This window comes from Neoarius graeffei, chromosome 10, assembly GCF_027579695.1.
Source record: "Neoarius graeffei isolate fNeoGra1 chromosome 10, fNeoGra1.pri, whole genome shotgun sequence".
Taxonomy (NCBI): Eukaryota; Metazoa; Chordata; class Actinopteri; order Siluriformes; family Ariidae; genus Neoarius; species Neoarius graeffei.
This window is the reverse complement of record NC_083578.1, coordinates 12,191,143-12,215,473: the sequence shown is the minus strand read 5'-3', so window position 1 is coordinate 12,215,473 and position 24,331 is coordinate 12,191,143. Positions and strand designations below refer to the sequence as shown.

The 24,331-nt window shown below is 42.1% G+C and overlaps 1 protein-coding gene across 6 annotated transcripts in view; it reads right to left on the bottom strand.

The window, feature by feature from the left end:
• gpat2 (glycerol-3-phosphate acyltransferase 2, mitochondrial) overlaps positions 1-24,331 on the bottom strand; it is a 446,786-nt gene that overhangs the window by 237,862 nt on the left and 184,593 nt on the right. Inside the window, exon 1 of one of the 6 annotated variants that reach the window (XM_060931297.1) lies at positions 14,814-14,846. The exons of the other annotated variants lie outside the window; for them this stretch is intronic. The gene's annotated coding sequence lies outside the window, so the exon portion shown is untranslated. Of the gene's footprint in view, positions 1-14,813; positions 14,847-24,331 lie in introns of those variants that run through there. 6 annotated transcript variants of the gene reach the window in all.

The following is a 24,331-nucleotide window of genomic DNA, read 5'->3' as shown; positions in this document are numbered from 1 at the left end:
AAACGCGACTCCACGCTCTCTACTTATAAATGCGCGACAAAATGAATAGATACGCGATATCACTCTCGCGCCCAAAAAGTGGATGTGCGACAGACAGATAAAAAACGCGTATTATCGCGTATTACACGCCCTAGATTAGGCTCTGAGCTTGCCCACCACGGGCTTGTTGCTATGGGGAAAATTGACACGTGACCAATTCCTGCAAATGGCCTACTGAGTTGTTTAAACAGCAGAGGGCTCAATAATGTACAATAGCAGGAATGCACGTGACTTCACCCTAGACAGAAGTAACACAGCTCTAATGCCATGAAAACATACATACATACACACAAAAAAAATGTAAAAGGGCAAAGAGCTGTTATGTGATTGACTGTACCAACAGATTTAACAAGAAATCAGAGCTCTCTTTTGACAGACTGCTAAAAACTAAAGAGAAGACTAGACAGAACTCGACACCAACGGCGTCGATGGGGATGCCTCCGCCTGGTAGACTACATGCCTTATTAAGTTGTGATTTGGGGATGGACATTTGACCTCACAGTAATCTTGACCTGGTGAAATTACTTGCATCAGCCTTGGAGATATTGTGTTCACAAGGTTTTCGGACAGACATTTGACCTCACAGTGACCTTAGACCTTTTGATCTCAAAATCTAATCAGTTTATCTTTGTCCCCAAATGCACAAATGGTGAAAGTTTGGTGAAATTCCTTTCATTAGCCTTTGAGATATCGCATTCACAAGGTTGCGGGACGGATGCATATACGGATGGACAACCCAAAAACATAATGCCTCCTGCACCTTACGGTGGCGGAGGCATAAAAATAAAGGTAGTACAAATGTTCATAAAAGTTTATTAAGGAAAGGTCTATTTGTTCTTAACCTTTTCATTTTTAATAAAAGGAATATTTTAGTTAATAGACTATTATATTTTACTCCAATCTTTATCAATGTGTGTAAATAATAATTGTTGGCTATTAAGAAAATGAAACAAAAGGAATATTTAAGTTGGTAAAGAACATAAAAATAAATAAATTAATAAAAAAAAAACATGAATATCAAATCATGAACCCACTATTGTGAATCGGGTGACTTGTTACATGTCCATCATTTAAGTATAACATTAACTAGCTAGCTAAGTAGACGTTTGTATTTGTACAATCGTAATAAAAACATATGATGCAAGATTTGTTTACGGAAGGAGTCTCCAGTTTCAGCATTTTGTAACAGTAAGAAGTTTTCAGCCATGGTGACGTCTCAAAATAAATGTCAGAACTTTTTTTTTTGGGTCTTGTTAACCAAGACAGACAGACAGTGAGAGAGCGAAACAGTGAGAGACAGAGAGAAGGGTAAGGAAACTGCTGTTAGTAGGGTGACATGGTGGTGGAGTGGTTAGTACTGTCGCCTCACAGCAAGAAGGTTCTGAGTTCGAGCCCAACGGTCGACAGCGGCCTTTCTGTGTGGAGTTTGCGTGTTCTCCCCGTGTCCGTGTGGGTTTCCTCCCACAGTCCAAAGACATGCGGTTAGGTTAACATGGGGTAGCCTTGGGCTGAAGTGCCCTCGAGCAAGGCACGTAACCCCCAACTGCTTCCCAGGCACTGTAGCATAGCTGCCCACTGCTCTGGGTATGTGCGCGTGTACGCTCATTGCTCACTTGTGTGTGTGTGTGTTCACTGCTTCAGATGGGTCAAATGCAGAGGAGACATGCTGCTTCTTCTAATAGCTGCTCTCATGTAAGCAGTAACAGGAACCACCTCGTTTCACAGATGTTCAACATCAAATGTAACTATAAATGGATAAAAAGTATGTTCTTTAGTAAATAAAACAGCAAATCACTGTGGTATAAGAGGAATAAAACGCCTATTTATGACATGCTGTTATTTATAGGAAAATAATCCATCGTGTTGCAGAGGGCTGGGTATCACAGTCAATTTCCTCGATCGATTCGATTTCGATTCTTAGGGTTTTAAACTGATTAATCACGATTTGATTTGATTCAATATGATTCAATCTGAATCAATTCAATCTGCTCTTAAATAATGAAAATACCTCCATACAATACGTTGCAAAATACACGTCTTATTTTGTAAATTTGACAGTTCACACGTAACTGTAAACAAAACTGTCTTATCTTCCTGTAATTAAAAAAGTGCAAATAAACGTTACAGCAAATTGTATTGTTTAAGTGAAAAAATATTAACAAAAAATATTAACAAAAGTATTAATATTAACAAAACGAAGACAGTAAACTTAAACTGTCACGCTTAATAGACTGAGAGATTCTTGTTGAGAAAAAGGAGCTCATTGACGTGTTCTGGGGTGATGCAGCTCCTTTTGGCAGTGACATTACCACCCGCAGTGGAAAACACCCTCTCCTGGGACAGAGGTAGTGCTTTGCCAGGCGAGCTAACAGTGGATCCTCCTTTTCATTTGACTGCATTTTCATTCGTATCACGTCTTTCACAGATGTATACATCATGGGTATCACAGTTTCAGTCAGATGTTTACGTTGCACCGTGACGTAGCGTGGTTCGAGTACCTGCATGAGCTGCCTGAATCCTTCATGTTCCACTACCGAGTATGGGCGTAAATCTCTGCAAACAAAAGTTGCGATGGCCTCTGTTATCTTTATGGCCTGCGGAGACTCTGATGGTAACGCTAGCAGGTCCTTCAGTTTCTTTTGTTTTGCTCCGGGCGGCTTGTTGTCGGAAGCTAAGGCCAGCGTAGTGTTAGCCTGGGCCCGCCCATCCTAAGTGTGACGCAACACGGGGGGCTGTTGCGAACTTAGTCTGGCAAGGCAAGCTATCTCCAGCTCTTCCAAGCTCCCGAAAAATCGGGAGCCAATCAACTTTGAGCATCTCCAACGGCCCTGGGTAGAGGCGTGTTCAAGGCAGTGACGTAGTAGAACTGCGACCGGAAACCATAGATTGTTTACAGAATCTATGCCGGAAGCGCTTCATTCACTAGAAACATTATGAACATGGAGCAGCGGCAAGCCTTTGACACAGCGGTAGATGCTGTATTGAAAGCATTCAACGGGAAGTTCTCATTGAAAATGGAGCAAAGAGCAGCCCTGGAGGTATTTATTGAAAGGAAGGACGTTTTCGCCTTGCTCCCGACCGGCTTCGGTAAGAGTTTAATCTACCAGTTAGCCCCGTTGCGTCACATACGTCAGAGGAAAGAGTGATGTGATTGGTTTAAGCTTCGTCACAGGCATTTCAGGGAGGCGGGTCAACCACGCACTTTGGGAAACGGTTGGGCTTAATATCTATGCCAGACCAATGCTCGCAGAGCTTTGAAGTTGCGTTAGCCAGACTAGCGTAGTGTGGTACCTTGTCAGGTGGTTTCTGAGGTTTGTAGTATTCCTACAATAACTGAGCTCTGCTTGGCATATCTTGCAAACTACCTTGGTTTTATCAAGCTCTTCGTCCTTTGCCGTTTTAAATTTGAAATGATTCCACACGTCAGATTTCATTTGAGACGGCTTGCCGAGCGGTGTTTTCCCTGCCTCAGCCATTTTGTGTGCGTGCTTGAACGTCACGACGTACGACTGCGCAGCTGCGTCATCTCGCACGAGACGGCTGAGGGAGGAAAATCACACAACACACGAGATTGTGTTGTGGGGGGGGGACTCAATCTCATGCCCTGTGAATCGATAGTGCGAAATTTAAATGAAATCGATCCAAAATCGATTTTTTTTACCCAGCCCTAGTGTTGCATCACATCACCATGTCACTGATTATTTTCCTATAACAGCACTGTTTTATTTCCTTACTTTGTAAGTATGTGTGATTAAAATGAGCAAATGATTTTAGGATCTGAGGAATACAAACATTATAAAGCCAAGTTCTAAGGTTAAGAAAATATGATCAAGTATAAAGCTCAGAGGAATGGAGAAAGAGGACCTGGAGTACAGATGTTTTCAAGTTTTTAAATACGGGATGAAACATCCAAACTTCCTTAAAGAAACAGGAATTAAACAAGGTGTAAAGGAGATCTTGTCAAAGCATATTAGTTTTGTTGAGTACACTACGCTTCAGGAGCTTAAGCTGAATTACATCGTATCCCTAAACAGATATCCTGTCATAAATGTCAGCTTTAAGAAGCTAATAAATCAGATTTTGAAGACAATTTTTTAAAGTGTTAGTCACACCATGAAGCTATGGGAAAGGGTATTGGAGGCGAGATTGAGAAGAGAGGCAGCAAACTGTGAACAGCAGTACGGGTTTATGCCAAAGAAGAGCACGTCAGATGCAATTTTTGCTTTAAGAATGTTAATGGAGAAGTACAGGGAAGGCCAGAGAAAGCTACATTGTGTGTTTGTAGACCCGGAGAAGGCATACGATAGAGTGCCGAGAGATGAGTTATGGTATTGTGTGAATGAGAAGTATATCAGAGTGGTGCAAGACATGTATGAGAACAGTGAAACAGCAGTGAGGTGTGCAGCTGGAATGACTGAATGGTTCAAGGTGAAGGTGGGACTCCATCAAGGATCTGCTTTGAGTCCTTTTTTGTTTGCCATAGTGATGGATAGCTTGACGGACGAAGTGAGGCAAGAGTCACCATGGAACACGATGTTTGCGGATGATGTTGTGATATGTGGTGAAAGTAGGTTGAGTTGGGTTTGGAGAGCTGGAGGTATGCGTTGGAACGAAGAGGAATGAAGGTGAGCAGTAGCAAAACAGAATACATGTGCATCACTGAGAACGGGGATGAGAGTGTAGTGAAGATGCAAGGAGTAGACGTAAAGAAAGTTGGTGAATTCAAGTACCTGGGGTCAACTGTGCAGGAAAATGGGGGCTGCGATAGTGAGGTGAGAAAGAGAGTGCAGGCAGGGTGGAGCAGCTGGAGAAGGATTTCGGGAGTCATTTGTGATAGGAAGGTCCCAGCAAAAGTGAAAGGTAAGATGTATAAGACAGTAGTGAGACCAGTTGTGGTGTACGGATTGGAGACTGTCCCCTTAATGAAGAGACAGGAGGCAAAGTTGGAGGTGGTGGAGTTGAGGATGTTAAGGTTTGCGATGGGAGTGACAAGGTTGGACAGGATAAGGAACGAGCATGTCAGAGGGACAGCACATGTGGAGAGCTTGTGAATTAAGCTAAGAGAGATGAGACTGAGATGGTACGGGGACATCCTGAGAAGAGATGCAGAGCATGTTGGAAGGAGAATGTTGAGGATGGAGCTGCCAGGCAAACGAAAACGAGGAAGGCCAAAGAGGAGATACATGGATGTGGTGAGCGAGGACATGAAAGTGGCAGGTGTGGTAGAGAAGGATGCGGAAGACGGAGCAATGGAGACGAAAGATCCGCTGTGGCGACCCCTAATCGGGGGCAGCCAGAAGAAGAAGAAGAAGGTTATCACTTTAAAATCCATTACGATTACAATAGAGTTATCAAACACGAAGGACACACCAGGATTTTTGTAAGGCTCTTAGACTAAAATGGAGGTATTCTGGGAATTGCATGATGTATAGATGAAGGGTGAGATGAAAAAAAAAAAAAATACCAAAACATTTAGATTTACAGCCCTGTGCAAAAGTCTTAGGCACATGCAAAGAAATGCTGTTGACCAAAAATGGCTTAAAAATAATGAAATGAAATGTTTCAACATAAAAAAATAGTAGTCTGAGGTCCAATGAGTGCAGTTTTATGCGGAAATGAGCTGTAGGTTTTACTGAGCATCTTGCAGAACCAGCCCCAGTTCTTCTGGACACTTTGACTGTCACACTCGCTTCTTCATTTTGCACCAAATCCCAGTAGCCTTCATTATGATTTCTTTTTTAATCTGAAAAGTGCTCTCTTATGTAATGTGCTGCTCAGATACAAACTTTTTTTTCTGTAAAATAAACGAACGAACGTTTGGAACTCTAAAATGTTTTTGGACTGACTCGATAATGTAGAAGTCATAAAATAGAAATCTATAACAAAGTTTGTATGGAAAAAAAAATAGAGAGTCTAAGACTTTTGCACAGGACTGTGTGACTACATTGGACCTGCTAACCTTGAGCATCAGAGTATGGGGAGACCCCCCCCCCCCAAAAAAAATGCAGCTGAGCCAGTCGACATATGAATGTGGAATGACTGACAGCTGCGCAGGTGTTTTGAACTCGCCGATATGAACTGATGCTCTTTGGAAGCCCCGCCCCTTCCTTCATCTTACATAAAGTAACATTAAAGCTGAACTTGATTTGTCCACTTGAAAGTGGCTTTGCTTTCTGTCAAGGTAAACGGAGAACGATTCAGAGTTCATTAACATGAAATAAAATCCAGTGACGAAGCATTTAGTGAACATTGTCTGAAACGAGATCAACTGTGAGCTACTGCTCACTTACGTATCCCCCCGTTCTCGCTTATACCAGAATGCAAGCAATCGAAGGAATAGGACACTTATTACCTCCGCTAAGGAGGTTGTGTTTTCGGTAGCGTTGGTTTGTTTGTTTGTTGGTTTGTCTGTTAGCAACATTACAGAAAAAGTTATGAACGGATTGCTCTGAAAATTTTTCCAGAGGTGTGACTGGGCACAACTAACATTCCATTAAGTTTTGGCGGTGATCCGGATCACCTTCTGGATCCTGGATTTTTTAAAAGGATTCTTGGCGGAGGTCTGCGCTCTCCGAGTGCTTTTCTAGTTACGAATGTTGACTTCAACAAATAATGAACCCTGAAACAAGTAAGTAAAGAGCAGTGTGTCTACCCAGGGATTTCAAATAGCATCCTGGGAAACTGTCATTTTGAAGTAGCATTTTGCTTCTTGAAATAGCGTCAAAATCCACTCTATGAGTTACGTAAACAGGAAGTCGATGTGCGACAGACCTGAAAACAGTATACACGGTACAGAACCCCAAGCTGAAGCTCAGTACCAAATATCAACCAGTTGTGATTTGTAGTTGCTGAGAAAAGTGTTACGAAAATTTTGTAAATCCACGCTATATGTTTCGTAAATGTATTAAGTCTGTAAACAGGAAGTCATAGGGCGACAGACCTGAAAATGGTAGACACAGTATAGAACCCCAAGCTGAAGCTTGGTACCAAATATCAAGCAGTTGTGATTTGTAGTTGCTGAGAAAAGTGTTACGAAAATTTTGTAAATCCATGTTATATGTTTCATAAATATATCAAGTCTGTAAACAGGAAGTCATAGTGCGACAGACCTGAAAATGGTAGACACGGTATAGAACCCCAAGCTGAAGCTCAGTACCAAATATCAAGCAGTTGTGATTTGTAGTTGCTGAGAAAAGTGTTATGAAAATTGTGTAAATCCACGCCATATGTTTTGTAAATGTATCAAATCTGTAAACAGGAAGTCGATGTGCAACAGACCTGAAAATGGTATACACGGTATAGAACCCCAAGCTGAAGCTCGGTACCAAATATCAAGCAGTTGTGCTTTGTAGTTGCTGAGAAAAGTGTGACGAAAATTTTGCAGCACTCTCAATATATTTCTAAGAAAGGGGCAAGTAAGAAAGAGTAATAGGCAGAGGTTAAGGGATCCCAGCAGTAATTGAAAAAAACAGAGGAATGTAAGAAACTATCAGCATGGGTCAAGGGGCCTGCAAGCCCTTTGCGGGGTGCAGGGGCAGCGCCCCTGCTAGGGGTACAGGGGGCAAAGCCCCCTGAAGCTGTTGAGATTTTAACATTTAAAGATGCTATCGAACACATTTTTTACATAGATTTAACATAGAAAAGCAACAGAATTTAACAATAATGTGTATCTATTTGATGCCATATTTTGTAATCTATGACATAAGTGGCAAAAAAAAATATTTATAAAAATTAGACGAAAATGTAGCTTTGAAGAATATACTTGCCTAAATATTCCACTGATTTTGTTATAATATAACAATAGTATCCATAGTTCATCTCATTACCTCCGCCAAGGAGGTTATGGGTTGTTTTACAATCAGGGCACAAAGTTTGTGTCACAGGGGTCCAAAATTCAAATTGATTCAAACTGGTTCTTGTACCAGTTTTTAAGTGAAGGACAAGTTAAAGAACAGATAGGCATGTGTAATAGTTTGTATTATAACAAGATTAAGTGTAGCTTTAAGCAGGGCTGGGAGAAACAAATGAAGTGATTCTCGGAGAGGACATTTTTTTTTTTTTTGACAATTCAGAATCCACTACTTCAGGGGTTCTCAATCTTTTGCAACCTGGGCCCCACCAAAGCTGGTTCATTGCAGTTGGGGGCCCCTCTTCTCGCCCCGCCCCCCCAAACACACTCACCCGCAGTGACGCCACCCGACCTACAGCACCTTATATCGACCGATAGATAGATAGATAGATAGATAGATAGATAGATAGATAGATAGATAGATAGATAGCTAGCTAGCTAGCCCTGGGCTAGATTATTATTATTATTATTATTATCATTATTATTATTATTAGTAGTAGTAGTAGTAGCAGCAGTAGTAGCATTATCCATAGTAGACTAGCAGTAAGAAAACAACAAAAACAACAAATTATTTGGGTAGAGCTGAAATGGGGAAAGCAAAAATACAGTGTGGGGTAGTAGTCTTTAAAAAGACTGTTTGGGTTTTGCGCTGTATCGATGGATTGATGATAGTAGACTAGCGAGAGTCGGCACGAGTTAACTCGGCAAGAAACCAGACTAGTGTGTGTGTGGCAAGCACTCACACGGTGGCCACGGTATGCAGACTCACTCACGTGACGTTGCGTCATGTTCGCATCACGGGCTTAAAATAACCTACACACAAGATTTTATGATAGATTGATGATAGATTTTATAATAGTATTGATTTGTATGTAATAGTCCAATGTCCTGCATTTTGACATGGGTAAATGTGTTGCATCTGCTTAGCTACTATAGCCTGTTAGCCCCAGATTTTTTTTTTTCTCCATACATGAAGCCTACTCGCGACCCCCCTGGAGTACCTCCGCGCCCCACCAGGGGGGCGCGCCCCCCCGGTTGAGAACCACTGCACTACTTCCATAGTGCTTTTAAATAGAAGGCTGTAAGCTTTGTGTTAGTTGTCTCTAATATTTATGTCCCAATATCTTGACCACATTTTAGGATGAAAATAATCATTTTAGATATGTTATTTTATATTGAAAAATTAGCTGTCTCGGAGAGGATGTTTTTTTGACACAATTCCATACTAATTTGATCAAAATAGTCTGAAAACTTACTGGCATTCAACATTAAAACTTAACTATGTTTCCAATGATATGGAACCAAATATGTGTTTTATGGTATAAAGAATGGTTTAAGTGCATCCCTTTTGGAGCTACCTGTGGTCAAAAAAGCACTTTTTCTAAATGAGACGAGTAATTTTGCTAAATATGACATATATTGCCATACATTCACCAAAAATAACGTTATCACCAGATTTTTTTTGCATGGTAAATAGAGCTATCACAGAGCTACAATAAACAACCAAGTTTATTTAGTCAAGCCTTTTGATCTTAAGATAATAAGTGTAAAATGTGATTTTTAGCTTACGTACCGATTGTAAAACAACCCTTGTGTTTTCATCGGCGTTGGTTTGTCTGTGTTCAAAATAACTCAAGTTATGAACGGATTTTGATGAAATTTTCACACAAGGTGTGTATTATGACAAGGAACAAATGATTAAATTTTGGTGATGATCCAGATCACCGTCTGGATCCAGGATTTTTTGGAATGATTCTTTATCATTCGGAGATGTATGACCATTTTGGCCTTCCGGTTTTTTTCCCGCTTGGCGGAGGTCTGCGCTCTCCGAGTGCTTTTCTAGTTCCTTCTGCTTTTTCTGATGTTCCTGCAGTGCTCTTTTGGATAGTTTCTTGGCTACTCTGTTTGCATGAGCTTTTGTTTCAAGTTCTGTATTTCCCACATTCATTAATCTCTTCTTGGATTCAGCTTCCTCTCTGGCTAAGCGCAACTACGCTTTCCACGACATATTGAATTAAGTTCAACGCATTAGAAACAAAAGCACGAACGGAGTTAAAACACGTTTTCTAGCAAATGGGCGCAGCCATATAGTTTTTTCGTTCTATCGCGTACAGTCTCGCGGTATTTACGTCAATTTAACTTCCGAGTGTTCCCGAATGTCAACGAGAACAAACGAAGCCGACAAAAACATCGCTAAACAAGCAAACCAAATCAGAACGTATTCTGCTGGTCATTTTACTTAAACACATGTTTAACAGATATACAAGAGATTAAAAAAAAAAAAAAAAAAGACTTTGGCTAGAAAAATAGCGGAATTCCGCTAAATAGCGGATGTCTGGGATCCATGTTAAGTGTAAGCTGAGCGGAGGCTGTGTTAGCCGCCGCCGCAATGTATAAAAAAGAGGGGGGTCCAGGGGTCCTCCCCTGGAAAATTTTGAAAATGTAGATGTTAAATGGTGAATTCTGAGTGATCCTGAATGCAACATTTTATTTTTATGAAGTACAAATTATGAAGTAAAAACTTATGAATTTCAATTCTTTGAAAAACCACCGTGAGTAGCCGGCAATGGAGCGTTTGTAGGTGGAAAAATCGCCGGTTGCCGGCAGTTATTGAGAGGACTGATTTTGTAAATCCACGCTATATGTTTTGTAAATACACTCACTCAGTAAACAGGAAGTCGATGTGCGACAGACCTGAAAACGGTATATACGGTATAGAACCCCAAGCTGAAGTTTGGTACCAAGTACTAAGTGGCTATGATTTGTGGTTGCTGAGAAAAAAGGTGTTTCGGATGGATGGAGATACGGATGGACAGAAGGAGTGTTCACACGGCACATATTTGCATCGATGCTGCACCGATGTATTTTGTTGCGATATATCTTACACCGGTGTAAATTTTGTGGCGCGTTCACATGTCACAAACCTGCTTACTAGAGAGAAGCGTGTTAGCAGCCCCACTTGCGTTCACACGGCAGTTTTTGCGACCGTGCTATACGATAGTAATAATGCGGAAATGAAATATGCGCATACGTGAAAATGTACTTCCTTTTCCCGGTTGTCATGGCATCACCAAGCGCCGGGAAAACAACGTGGATGAAGACACCAGTGTTGCCAGATACTGCTGACGTTTTCCAGCCCAAAATATGTTCAAATCCGCCAAAATGCACTTAAAACCGCCCAATCTGGCAACACTGGAAGACATGCAGTTCTGTTGTTGATATATTCGCCATTTTGGAAGCGCAAAATACCAGGATGCAAATTATGCAATGCCCGTATGTAATCAACTCTCCTCACGCGTAGCGAGTCGACCCCTGTAGCGTTCAGACGGCCCATTTTATATCGGTGCTGCCCCGCAAACTAGCATTTACTCCGGAGTAAATTTCTTAAACCACCTCCCGAGCAGGGTTAGATTTGCACCGGTTTAAGCAGCTTTCAGGGGCGACACCGGTATAACTTTGTACCGTGTGAACGCTCTACCGGGGCAGCCCCGGTGCTACACCGGAGTAAAAGTTGCCATGCGAACACCCCTAGAGTTAAACCAGTATGGGGGTATAAAAATATGGCTGTGAAATTTGAACTGATGTTTCTCGGGGGGAGGAGGGAAAGGAGGACTAATGTATGCACTAGAGTGATTTTTAAATCTAAATCCTTTTAACAAATATTGAAAATGCATAACATTACAGAAAATTTTAAGAAGAACTCACGCACATCCTTCACCTCTCAGCTCTCTTCTCTTCATCAACTTTTCCATTTCAACATATTTGCAGGTCCGCAGGTCTGACTTGCATGACGGTCGTTGTTTGCGAGTTATCTGCGAGACGCGAGCCCACTGGTGCTGTATTTATGTACTTATCTGACCAAGTTATTCAAAAATCAATTATACTTTCTGAAAAATATTTCGTCTTCAAGGAGTTCTCTGTATGCTCCAGATTAAATAATGCTTTTTTGGTGAATAATACAAATATTATTAGATTAAGATCATTTTCAGGCAAGCTTGCACAGCTTTTCTGAATTCTCTCAAGGCTTTCAGCTATACACATTCTCCCAGCTTATCGCTCTCTCCATAATCACCTTTCTTTATCTTATTAATGTATGTAGTAGCGCAGAGAAAGAATGACTGATGTAGCTGCCTCGCATTTTTCTCTTCCTCTCATTTCCAGTCTGCACAGAGCTTGGCCTTTCTGCACTTGCTCTTGTACTCAGTAATAGGCAGAGTGGCACAGGACCCCCTCTATTTCACTGCCAGCACACGTTATGAGCATCTCACTGCCGTGAAAAATGGACAGCGTTTCATAATAAACACACTAATCCATAGAAACTCGTGGTTCGTTCAGTCCTATCCATCAACACACGCTTGCACAGTCCCGAGACAGTGACTCCAAACAGACATTTTATGCAAGCAACATTTTTTGCACTACTTTCAGGTTGCTGAGTTATCGTTATTTTCAACATTTATCATCTACAAATTAGACAAAACCCAAACACTACAAAACAAAAAATGATGCAGCTTTTGCATCTGTATATGCAGCAAAAAGCTGCGACTCTGAACACATTTCGCAGTCTGAAAGTATTTAATGAAACATCTTAATACTCCTTTTTTATTAATTTATTAGATTATTGGCATCATTAGTTTTTAATATTTATGATGTTCTACAAAATTGAGATGAAAAACCAAGCACAAATAAATAAAGACTGTTTGTATTCGCAGCTCGGTGTCAGCTTTCAGTCTTTAATTTTGTTTCAATGGGCAGCAAAACCAACAGACGAAGAGGCTCCTTAACAGTCCTCAATGGCTCTAATGCCATGGGCTTTGTCAGAGGAGAATGCCACACCTCCTCACCAGGACTGATTAGAACAGAGGACACACCTCCTTCACCGAGACTAACAGGTACAGAGGACACACCTCCTATATTGAGACTGATTTGCACAGAGGCTATACCTCCTTCATCGAGACTGACGGATACAGAGGACACGCCTGATTCACGAGGACAAACGAGTACAAAGGACACATCTCCTATATTGAGACTTTCAGGTAGAGAGGTGCGTCCTTTACAAGGACCAACAGGTACAGAGGACACACCTCCTATACTGAGACTGACATGCACAGAAAACATGCCTCCTTCAATAGGACTGACAGGTACAGAGGACACGCCTCCTATATTGAGGGTGAAAGGTACAGAAGACACACCTCCTATACTGAGACTGACAGGTACAGAGGACACGCCTCCTATATTGAGACTGACAGGTACAGAAGACATGCCTCCTTCAATAGGACTGACAGGTACAGAGGACACGCCTCCTATACTGAGGGTGAAAGGTACAGAAGACATGCCTCCTATATTGAGGATGAAAGGTACAGAAGACACGCCTCCTATACTGAGACTGACCGGCACAGAGGACACGCCTCCTATACTGAGACTGAACAGTGCAGAGGACACGCCTCCTATATTGAGACTGACCAGTGCAGAGGACACACCTCCTATACTGAGACTGACAGGTACAGAGGACACGCCTCCTATATTGAGGGTGAAAGGTACAGAAGACATGCCTCCTATATTGAGACTGACAGGCACAGAGGACACACCTCCTATACTGAGACTGACAGGTACAGAGGACACGCCTCCTATATTGAGACTGACCAGTACAGAAGACATGCCTCCTTCAATAGGACTGACAGGCACAGAGGACACGCCTCCTATACTGAGGGTGAAAGGTACAGAAGACATGCCTCCTATATTGAGGATGAAAGGTACAGAAGACACGCCTCCTATACTGAGACTGACCGGCACAGAGGACACGCCTCCTATACTGAGACTGAACAGTGCAGAGGACACGCCTCCTATATTGAGACTGACCAGTGCAGAGGACACACCTCCTATACTGAGACTGACAGGTACAGAGGACACGCCTCCTATATTGAGACTGACAGGTACAGAGGACACGCCTCCTATATTGAGACTGACAAGTACAGAAGACATGCCTCCTTCAATAGGACTGACAGGCACAGAGGACACGCCTCCTGAGGGTGAAAGGTACAGAAGACATGCCTCCTATATTGAGACTGACAGGCACAGAGGACACACCTATACTGAGACTGACAGGTACAGAGGATACGCCTCCTATGTTGAGACTGACAGGTACAGAGAACACGCCTCCTATATTGAGACTGACAAGTACAGAAGACATGCCTCCTTCAATAGGACTGACAGACACAGAGGACACGCCTCCTGAGGGTGAAAGGTACAGAAGACATGCCTCCTATATTGAGACTGACAGGCACAGAGGACACACCTATACTGAGACTGACAGGTACAGAGGATACGCCTCCTATATTGAGACTGACAGGTACAGAGAACACGCCTCCTATATTGAGACTGACAAGTACAGAAGACATGCCTCCTTCAATAGGACTGACAGGTACAGAGGACACGCCTCCTATACTGAGACTGACAGGTACAGAGGACACGCCTCCTATATTGAGACTGACAAGTACAGAAGACATACCTCCTTCAGTAGGACTGACAGGTACAGAGGACACGCCTCCTATATTGAGGGTGAAAGGTACAGAAGACATGCCTCCTATACTGAGACTGACCGGCACAGAGGACACGCCTCCTATACTGAGACTGACCAGTGCAGAGGACACACCTCCTATATTGAGACTGACTGGTACAGAAGACACTCCTCCTTCACTGAGACGGACAGGTACAGAAGACACGCCTCCTTCAATAGGACTGAAGGGTACAGAGGACACACCTCCTATATTGAGTGACCGGTACAGAAGACACTCTTCCTTCACCAAGACTGACCAGTACAGAGGACACGCCCCCTATATTCAGACTGACGGGTACAGAAGAGACGCCTCCTTCACTTAGACAGACAGGTACAAGCACAAAACAGCAGGTCTTGAGGTGGATGGGTTACCACAACAGAAGACCACATGGGGCTCCACTCCCGTCAGCCAAGTCCAAGAATCAGAGGCTGTCACTGGTCCAGGTTCCCCAAACCTGACAGCTGAAGATGAGGAAAAAAACAACAACACAGAGTCCTTGTAATTCTTCAACCGTCCAATTTCAGTTTAGTTTTTCTGGTGTTTCAACAGTTCTGTGACGCATCACATCCAAAGCCTCAAGGCATTTTTATAGTCAATATACACTAACCATACACTTTATTCATGCATTTTTAAAAACGGCATTGATCCCAATAGCGAACCGTTAGAAAATATTTCGCAGGTTTGATTTTTTTATGTGGCGTCTTGAGCAAACTCTCACAGGTTTTAACTAACAGAAATAGGAAAGCCTTTTCCAAACTTTGTTTAATTTATTCTCTGTAATTCAGCACAGCGTTTCTCTAAAGAGTTTGAAGGAAAAGTAAAGAAATATCAAACTGGTCTCGTGAATCAGTGAATCCACATGGCGCAAGGCCCTGAACACCACCAAATACACCATAAATAAGGTGTTGACAGTTTTTGTTCAGTGTATGTATTTTACATAAGAAGCCAGTATGATTAACAGGCTGCACTTAACTATTCAGTTACAATCTTACAGTGGAAGCCATAAAAACAAGAGGGGAGGGAGCATAAACTATTCAGAAGAAAAACACATTCAGAAACTAGAAAGAGAAAAGGGGAGACAGAGAAAGGTGTGACTGCTGTGCCAACATGAAAGATCATGTGAGCCAAGAGAGAATAACCTTTACTGAATCAAGGCAAACAGTCAAACGGCAGGAAAAAAAGAAAGTGAAATGTCTGCTGTCTCTAGTGCAACACCGCTAAAGACTTAAAACACACAGCTTCATAACAACGCACTAACACCATCTCACAGCAGCAGTTATTAGAGTTAACAAACATCCATAGTACAAAAACAATCGCGTTCATACACTAAATATCCAAATGAAGAAGAAATACACTGACTAGAAAGAAATCCCAGACTGTTCAGGACCCCTTCAGACTTGGACTAACCAAGAATCCAATCCCAAACGACTGGGATTAATTATGAGACAGAGCTTTAAATGCTGGGGACAACGAAAAGTCAGAAAACTTAAACCAATACCCTGTCCACACTAGGGATTTTGTACCGATACGAAACTACTTTCGTACCGCAACTCCTGTCCACACTAGCAACTATACCAGTACTGTAGCGGTATAACTGTATCGGTACGAAACCCACAAATGTATGGGTTTCGTACCGGTACAGTATCGGTACTGTAGCGCTTCGCTGTAGTGTGGACAGATGAAGCGGTTCTGTATCGATACAAATATAATGCGCAAGCGCAATGAACCATTCCTACGCCTTCCGGGTTATTCATACAATACAATATGCACATGCTTTCCAGCTGTGAATAAAACGTCAAAAAATGGCTCAAAACGACCGTGGAGCTACATGGAGCAAAGAAAGGGGGGAGAAAGGGAGAGGGAGGAAGAGGGGAAAAGGGAGGGGAAGAGGAGGGAAGAGGGAGAAAGCGAGGGGGGAGAAAGGGAGATTCGTTTTCTTTGTTTCTTTCTCAACTGCCTCGCGCGTTTTATACGATTCGACTGAATAAATGACCACCAGAAATACAGACTGTACATTGACTACAAAAAGCACACACACGTTGTTTCACCCGCCATATTCTCGGAAGGATGTTACTCGGTAACCACGGAAATGTTTCGCGCACGCGCATTTCAACTACCGTGAAAGAAAACCGCAAACATTTCTCGCTAGTGTGGACAGATGCGCTAAACTGTACCGGTATACTTTGTATCGATACAGTTATACCACTTTCGTACTGGTATAAGTGTGAACACAGCACAAGTGTACTAACTGTAGGATGAACTAAGAACTAGAGAGACACTCTTTAACCAGCTATTAAAGACCGGGACTAACAGAGACTACGCTCTAAAGACTGAATACAAGAGTAAATGCTGCTTAAAGACATTTCTATAATCCAGTAAATGCTTAGTGAATATACTATATACTATAATGCAGACCTAAGTATTTAACTGGGAAATACATGACTCGTATTTTTCATACAAGATCCATCCGGGTCATGAAGAATCAAAACCGTGACCTAAATCTCTGCATGTCATTCGTGAGGAAATCGACGAATTGTTTTGATAAATTTGGGTACTTTTTGTTTGTGAACGTGTCGATATAATACAAAGAAAATCACACGTTGGCTTGAAGATCTGAAGTTTATCTTCTCATGTTGAAAAACTCGCATTTTTTATATGAAATACATCGCTGATCTGAGTGACATATTTAAATAATATTGGCTGGGGGTTTTTTTTCGTGGTATATCAGATATATTCCATTCAGGTAGCATGATATTGGATGAGTCAAAGACGAGTCGCTGAATGGAATACATCTGACACACCATGAAAAAAAGCCATTATTATTATTGTAATACATACACATACATTCCTTTTGGGTGTTTAACGCATCTTTCGCTTTCAAAATTCTCTCAAAATCTTCTGTAGTTAACAAAGAAAACCTGGCGGCCATGTTTGTTGACAAATTGTCACAGTTGCTCACTCGCAAGCGCGGAAGTTTTAGGTCTCCGATGTGTGATGTCAGGTCTTGACAACCATGCAATATCGTAAACCATATTCAACACTCGTTCTCCAGTGGGTAGAGTGATGTAAAACACGTAGGATAAGCGATATGCTAACAATATTGCATGCTATCAAACCAAATGAATGAAACCTGCTAGAAGGGAATAGAATACATATACGTTATTTAGCAGCTGGGAGGTCCGTATGGTGAAATACCGTGACCGAGGTCTTGAAAGTACTGAGCGAGGCCATCTGGGCTGAGGTCAGTATTCAATGCCGAGGTCACGGTATTTCACCATACGGACCGACCTTAAGCTGGTAAATAATAATAATTTTTTTCTTTACCAAATTCTAACAGAAAACGAGAGCGCCCGAAAGGGAAAACCGAGCCGAGCCGCCATTTTGAATCCTCATTCACGGCTGTAATGCAAATGGCTTCCTCCTCGGTATACAAGTACACTTCCATGGCAGGGAAAAAAAAACTACATTTTGCCGCCTATGTAGTCCCCTATTTATACAAAATTGAGTCATTCAGGATTCAGCCATGTTGTTGTTCGGCGTTAGCAACAGTTTTTAGCTTTCTCCTGAAATGTTTTCTTTTATTTCTTCTTCCTCAGGGGAGTAAAACTCGCTTTCGCTGTGAACACTGTCGTTATCACTATCCATGCTGTAAAATTAATGCTATTCTCCTGAGAAATGCTGGCAAAAATTTATAAGATTTTTGATAATCTTATAAATAAATCTTATTAAAAAAAGATAAATGTTGACAAAAAATGCTCCTATGTTTGTTGTTGTTGTGAACGAGCGAGTCGCCAGAGGTCCGTAACTGAGGTTCGTATCGTAGGATACGGACCTGCTCACCAGCCACTCAGAGCGCAGGATTTGATGGAAACCGGACCGCGAAAAAATAAATGTTTTTATTCCACGGAAGAACTGTCCTGTATGTAGAATAATTCCTGATATTTCACTCTGATGAAGTCACTCTCAGTGTTTGTCAAAATGGCGAACCAGTTAAAATACACAAGATAAAATTATTCTGATGAACTTGTGTATTTTTTTGTCAATGTGTCCGGAAAATATACAGAACATTACATGGTGGCGCGAGGATATGAAGTTTATCTTCACCACTCGAAGATAAACCTTTATTTATTTATTTAAATAGCCCACTCTCTATTGGGTAGCGTGACGTAATAGACGTAGGGAATACATGTTTTTATTCCATGGACTGAATGAGTGATAAATATATAAATAGACTGTGAGCACCTCCAGGTATTATTATGCCATACTGGCTGTCTGTGCACTCTCTCTCTCTCTCTGTGTTTATCCTGAATGTTTTTACAAAGAACGGTCGTAATTGTTCTCTGGCATAAACAAAGCTGTTTTCTGTAATTAACTTATTACAGGATTTGGAAGACAAGCAAACAAAACAAGAACACAAACCTTGACCACCATCACCATAAAAACACATCACAGTGCCAAGGAAAACATTTGCAGACCACATGACAGCCAAGAAAAGAAAGGAAATAAAACTACACAAATTCAGGCTATATTCACATTACAAGCCTCATTGTTCAATTCCGATTTTCTGCTCAGATCAGATTCGCCCATCTTGATGGCTCATATTCATAATTACAAGAGACCTGTATCTGACTGTAATGTGAACTTAGCTGTCCTCTGAAGTGGCACACACATGCACACGTTTTCACGAGTCATCTGCATCATCAACAACGTGTGTGAGACAAATCATGGCATTTACAGTGGTGCTTGAAAGTTTGCGAACCCTTTAGAATTTTCTATATTTCTGCATAAATATGACCGAAAACATCATCAGATTTTCACACAAGTCCTAAAAGTAGATAAAGAGAACCCAGTTAAACAAATGAGACAAAAATATTAGACTTGGTCATTTATTTATTGAGGAAAATGATCCAATATTACATATCTGTGAGTGGCAAAAGTATGTGAACCTCTAGGATTAGCAGTTAATTTGAAGGTGAAATTAGAGTCAGGTGTTTTCAATCAATGGGATGACAATCAGGTGTGAGTGGGCACCCTGTTTTATTTAAAGAACAGGGATCTATCAAAGTCTGATCTTCACAACACATGTTTGTGGAAGTGTATCATGGCACGAACAAAGGAGATTTCTGAGAACCTCAGAAAAAGCGTTGTTGATGCTCATCAGGCTGGAAAAGGTTACAAAACCATCTCTAAAGAGTTTGGACTCCACCAATCCACAGTCAGACAGATTGTGTACAAATGGAGGAAATTCAAGACCATTGTTACCCTCCCCAGGAGTGGTCGACCAACAAAGATCACTCCAAGAGCAAGGCGTGTAATAGTCGGCGAGGTCACAAAGGACCCCAGGGTAACTTCTAAGCAACTGAAGGCCTCTCTCACATTGGCTAATGTTAATGTTCATGAGTCCACCATCAGGAGAACACTGAACAGCAATGGTATGCATGGTAGGGCTGCAAGGAGAAAGCCACTACTCTCCAAAAACAACATTGCTGTTCATCTGCAGTTTGCTAAAGATCACATGGACAAGCCAGAAGGCTATTGGAAAAATGTTTTGTGGATGGATGAGACCAAAATAGAACTTTTTGGTTTAAATGAGAAGCATTATGTTTGGAGAAAGGAAAACACTGCATTCCAGCACAAGAACCTTATCCCATCTGTGAAACATGGTGGTGGTAGTATCATGGTTGGGGCCTGTTTTGCTGCATCTGGGCCAGGACGGCTTGCCATCATCGATGGAACAATGAATTCTGAATTATACCAGTGAATTCTAAAGGAAAATGTCAGGACATCTGTCCATGAACTGAATCTCAAGAGAAGGTGGGTCATGCAGCAAGACAACGACCCTAAGCACACAAGTCATTCTACCAAAGAATGGCTAAAGAAGAATAAAGTTAATGTTTTGGAATGGCCAAGTCAAAGTCCTGACCTTAATCCAATCAAAATGTTGTGGAAGGACCTGAAGCGAGCAGTTCATGTGAGGAAACCCACCAACATCCCAGAGTTGAAGCTGTTCTGTACGGAGGAACGGGCTAAAATTCCTCCAAGCCGGTGTGCAGGACTGATCAACAGTTACCGCAAACGTTTAGTTGCAGTTATTGCTGCACAAGGGGGTCGCACCAGATACTGAAAGCAAAGGTTCACATACTTTTGCCACTCACAGATATGTAATATTGGATCATTTTCCTCAATAAATAAATGACCAAGTATAATATTTTTGTCTCATTTGTTTAACTGGGTTCTCTTTATCTACTTTTAGGACTTGTGTGAAAATCTGATGATGTTTTAGGTCATATTTATGCAGACATATAGAAAATTCTAAAGGGTTCACAAACTTTCAAGCACCAGTGTAGTATGAATAAATGGAAGCGCAAGTTCGTTTGTTCAAATAGTTCGTCAGCCGGACATGATCGGGTTGAGAAGCCAGACGGCTAACTCCAAAACCACACAGCATCATGTCGTCTAGGATATCATCCTCATTCAAGTCATTGATGGTGAGAAATCCTCCACCGTCAGAAAAAAAAAAACCCTCGGTAAACTCCTTGCTGTTCTCCACATTCAGTTAGTTCATTAAACTAATGTCAAGTTTAAGCTTAGTCTGGGGCGTGGCTTATCCCAAACACTATCAGTCGTTGTGTAAATCAGTCAAGCGTTTCAACACGCCAAACCGACTTCCTGTTTCCACAGGAAGAAGCATTTGGAATCAAATCAGTTTTGAAGCCGTTCTGTGTGGATTTTAACTACCCAAAAGAAAATCCTCTTGCTTCATGCTTTCCTGTCATCAAGAGGACAATTGATGCACACAAAAACCCAGTCTGACATTTCACTCTGTCCATTCACCCATCCATTTACTCAATCATCTTTTCATTGGTGTAGTGGTTAGCGCTGTCGCCTCACAGCAAGAAGGTCCGGGTTCGAGCCCTGTGGCCGGCGAGGGCCTTTCTGTGCGGAGTTTGCATGTTCTCCCCGTGTCCGCGTGGGTTTCCTCCGGGTGCTCCGGTTTCCCCCACAGTCCAAAGACATGCAGGTTAGGTTAACTGGTGACTCTAAATTGAGCGTAGGTGTGAATGTGAGTGTGAATGGTTGTCTGTGTCTATGTGTCAGCCCTGTGATGACCTGGCGACTTGTCCAGGGTGTACCCCGCCTTTCGCCCGTAGTCAGCTGGGATAGGCTCCAGCTTGCCTGCAACCCTGTAGGACAGGATAAAGCGGCTACAGATAATGAGATGAGATCTTTTCATTTGTCTGTTTATTACATTTTCAATCGCAAAATAAACAAAAAACAAAAAACCCCACCAGCGTTAGTTCTCCACAGAGGGCCAAGACCGGGCTTGAGTGATCGTCTCATTTATTTTGCATTAGCGCCAACTCTCTCCTGAGATCACAGGCATAAAATAAAGCCATAACAATCCTGCACCTATCACACTAATGATTCTCATAAAGAATCGCAATCTAATTATGCACGCACAGCCAGATAATATGAGAGCACAGTGTATTTTTTTCCCCCCCGAATTGAAACAAAAAGGCGAGGGGAAGAGTGTTAACACCGAAACAAATGATGTGCCTGAAGCTGAATGATGCTCTGAAACAGATTAGAAGAATGAATCTGTAATTAAACCGAAACGTGACATCACCAAAACGAGTCATGAGACAGGACTTGAGGACACGAGCTCATAAAAGAAGTGTTAAACTAACAAAATAAATGCAAGGCCATTTAAACCAAGGTCTTGTTCGGTGAAGGCCAAACCATTAAGCTGAAATTTCTCCCATCGATTCTCGTCTTAAGTTCAGTCCATCAAGAAAAGTGGTGCGTTTCTGCCTCAAGGCCGGTGTCAGTTCTCTGTCCGTCTTTCTCTCCTCATGCTGAATAGATTATACCATCTCTTTCATGACTCAATCCTCAGAAGGTATTAACACTCCAGCAGCCAAAGAACCCTATGGCGTCCTATTGCAGCCAAGTTGTTACACTATGCTTTCTCTCTCTCTCTCGCTACACGTCTGGCAACGGCTGACCCAAAAAAAAAAAAAAATCATCACACTCCAAAGATCAACAACAACCCAATGTGTCAATTTATCTGCTTGCAAGTGGACAAAATGAATGCAGGGGCAGGATGAAAAACATATTTATCTAGATGACCACTTTTATACCACAGCGCTCTGGAATTATCGACCCCGACTAGTCAGATAGGGTGTTCACACGGCACATATTTGCATCGATGCTGCACCGATGTATTTTGTTGCGATATATCTTACACCGGTGTAAATTTTGCGCAGCATTCACACGTCACAACCCTGCTTACTAGAGAGAAGTGTGTTAGCACCAGTGCAGCCCCACTTGCGGTCACACGGCAGTTTCTGCGACCGTGCAATAGTAGTAAAAACTTTATTACTATCATTTCCTATCATTATTACTATCATTTGCGATAGTAATAATGCGGAAATTAAATATGCGCATGCGTGAAAATGTACTTCCTTTTCCCGGTTGTCATGGCATCACCAAGCACCGGGAAAACAACGTGGATGAAGACACCAGTGTTGCCAGATATTGCTGATGTTTTTCATCCCAAAATATGTTCAAATCCACCAAAATGCACTTAAAACTGCCCAATCTGGCAACACTGGAAGACGCGCAGTTCTGTTGTTGTTGATATTCGCCATTTTGGAAGCGCAAAATACCAGGATGCAAATTATGCAATGCTCGTATGTAATCAACTCTCCTCACGCGTAGCGAGTCGACCCCTGTAGCGTTCAGACGTCCCGTTTTATATCGGTGCTGCCCCGCAAACTAGCATTTACTCTGGAGTAAATTTCTTAAACCACCTCCCGAGCAGGGTTAGATTTGCACCGGTTTAAGCAGCTTTCAGGGGCGACACCGCTATAACTTTGTACCGTGTGAACGCTCTACCGGGGCAGCCCCGGTGCTACACCGGAGTAAAAGTTGCCGTGTGAACACCCCTAGAAGGTGTTGACTAATTTTTTTTCTAATACATTACGGTTGCTATAGTAACAGCGCATTTACAGGGACTTGTATGGCAGATGTTTGACATAATCCGAACAAGCAAAAAGTATAATAATTTCTGTAAGGAGACGTTTATTTAACATTCACGGAAGGAGTCGTCTCCGGTTTCAAAACAATACAAAAAACATGACAAGTTGCATTTTTTTTGGTCTTTTACTTCAAGAGAAAAAAAAAAAAAAAACTAAAGCGCTGCTCATGGATGTTTCACAAAACTAAACATACCAATAACTCATCTCATTATCTGTAGCCACTTTATCCTGTTCTACAGGGTCGCAGGCAAGCTGGAGCCTATCCCAGCTGACTACGGGCGAAAGGCGGGGTACACCCTGGACAAGTCGCCAGGTCATCACAGGGCTGACACATAGACACAAACAACTATTCACACTCACATTCACACCTACGGTCAATTTAGAGTCACCAGTTAACCTAACCTGCATGTCTTTGGACTGTGGGGGAAACCGGAGCACCCGGAGGAAACCCACGCGGACACAGGGAGAACATGCAAACTCCACACAGAAAGGCCCTCGCCGGCCACGGGGCTCGAACCCAGGACCTTCTTGCTGTGAGGCGACAGCGCTAACCACTACACCACCGTGCCGCCCCCCAATAACTGATATTAAAAATAAAAAAAAATCAAGTATCATTCATTGATAAAGTCTGAAGGTAAATTGTAATCTTTGGCATAAATTAGGACCTGCTGTTAATGATTATTGACAATCAACTTCGCATCCGCAACATCGCTGATTATTTTCCTTTAGTATAAATACGCAGGTGATTATAGGAAATCACATGCGCCAACTGGTCGAGAAATTCGGACTATTTCTCCAGAATCACCTCGAGCGACTCGGCAAAATGGCGGCTGATCGCTTCGTCAGTA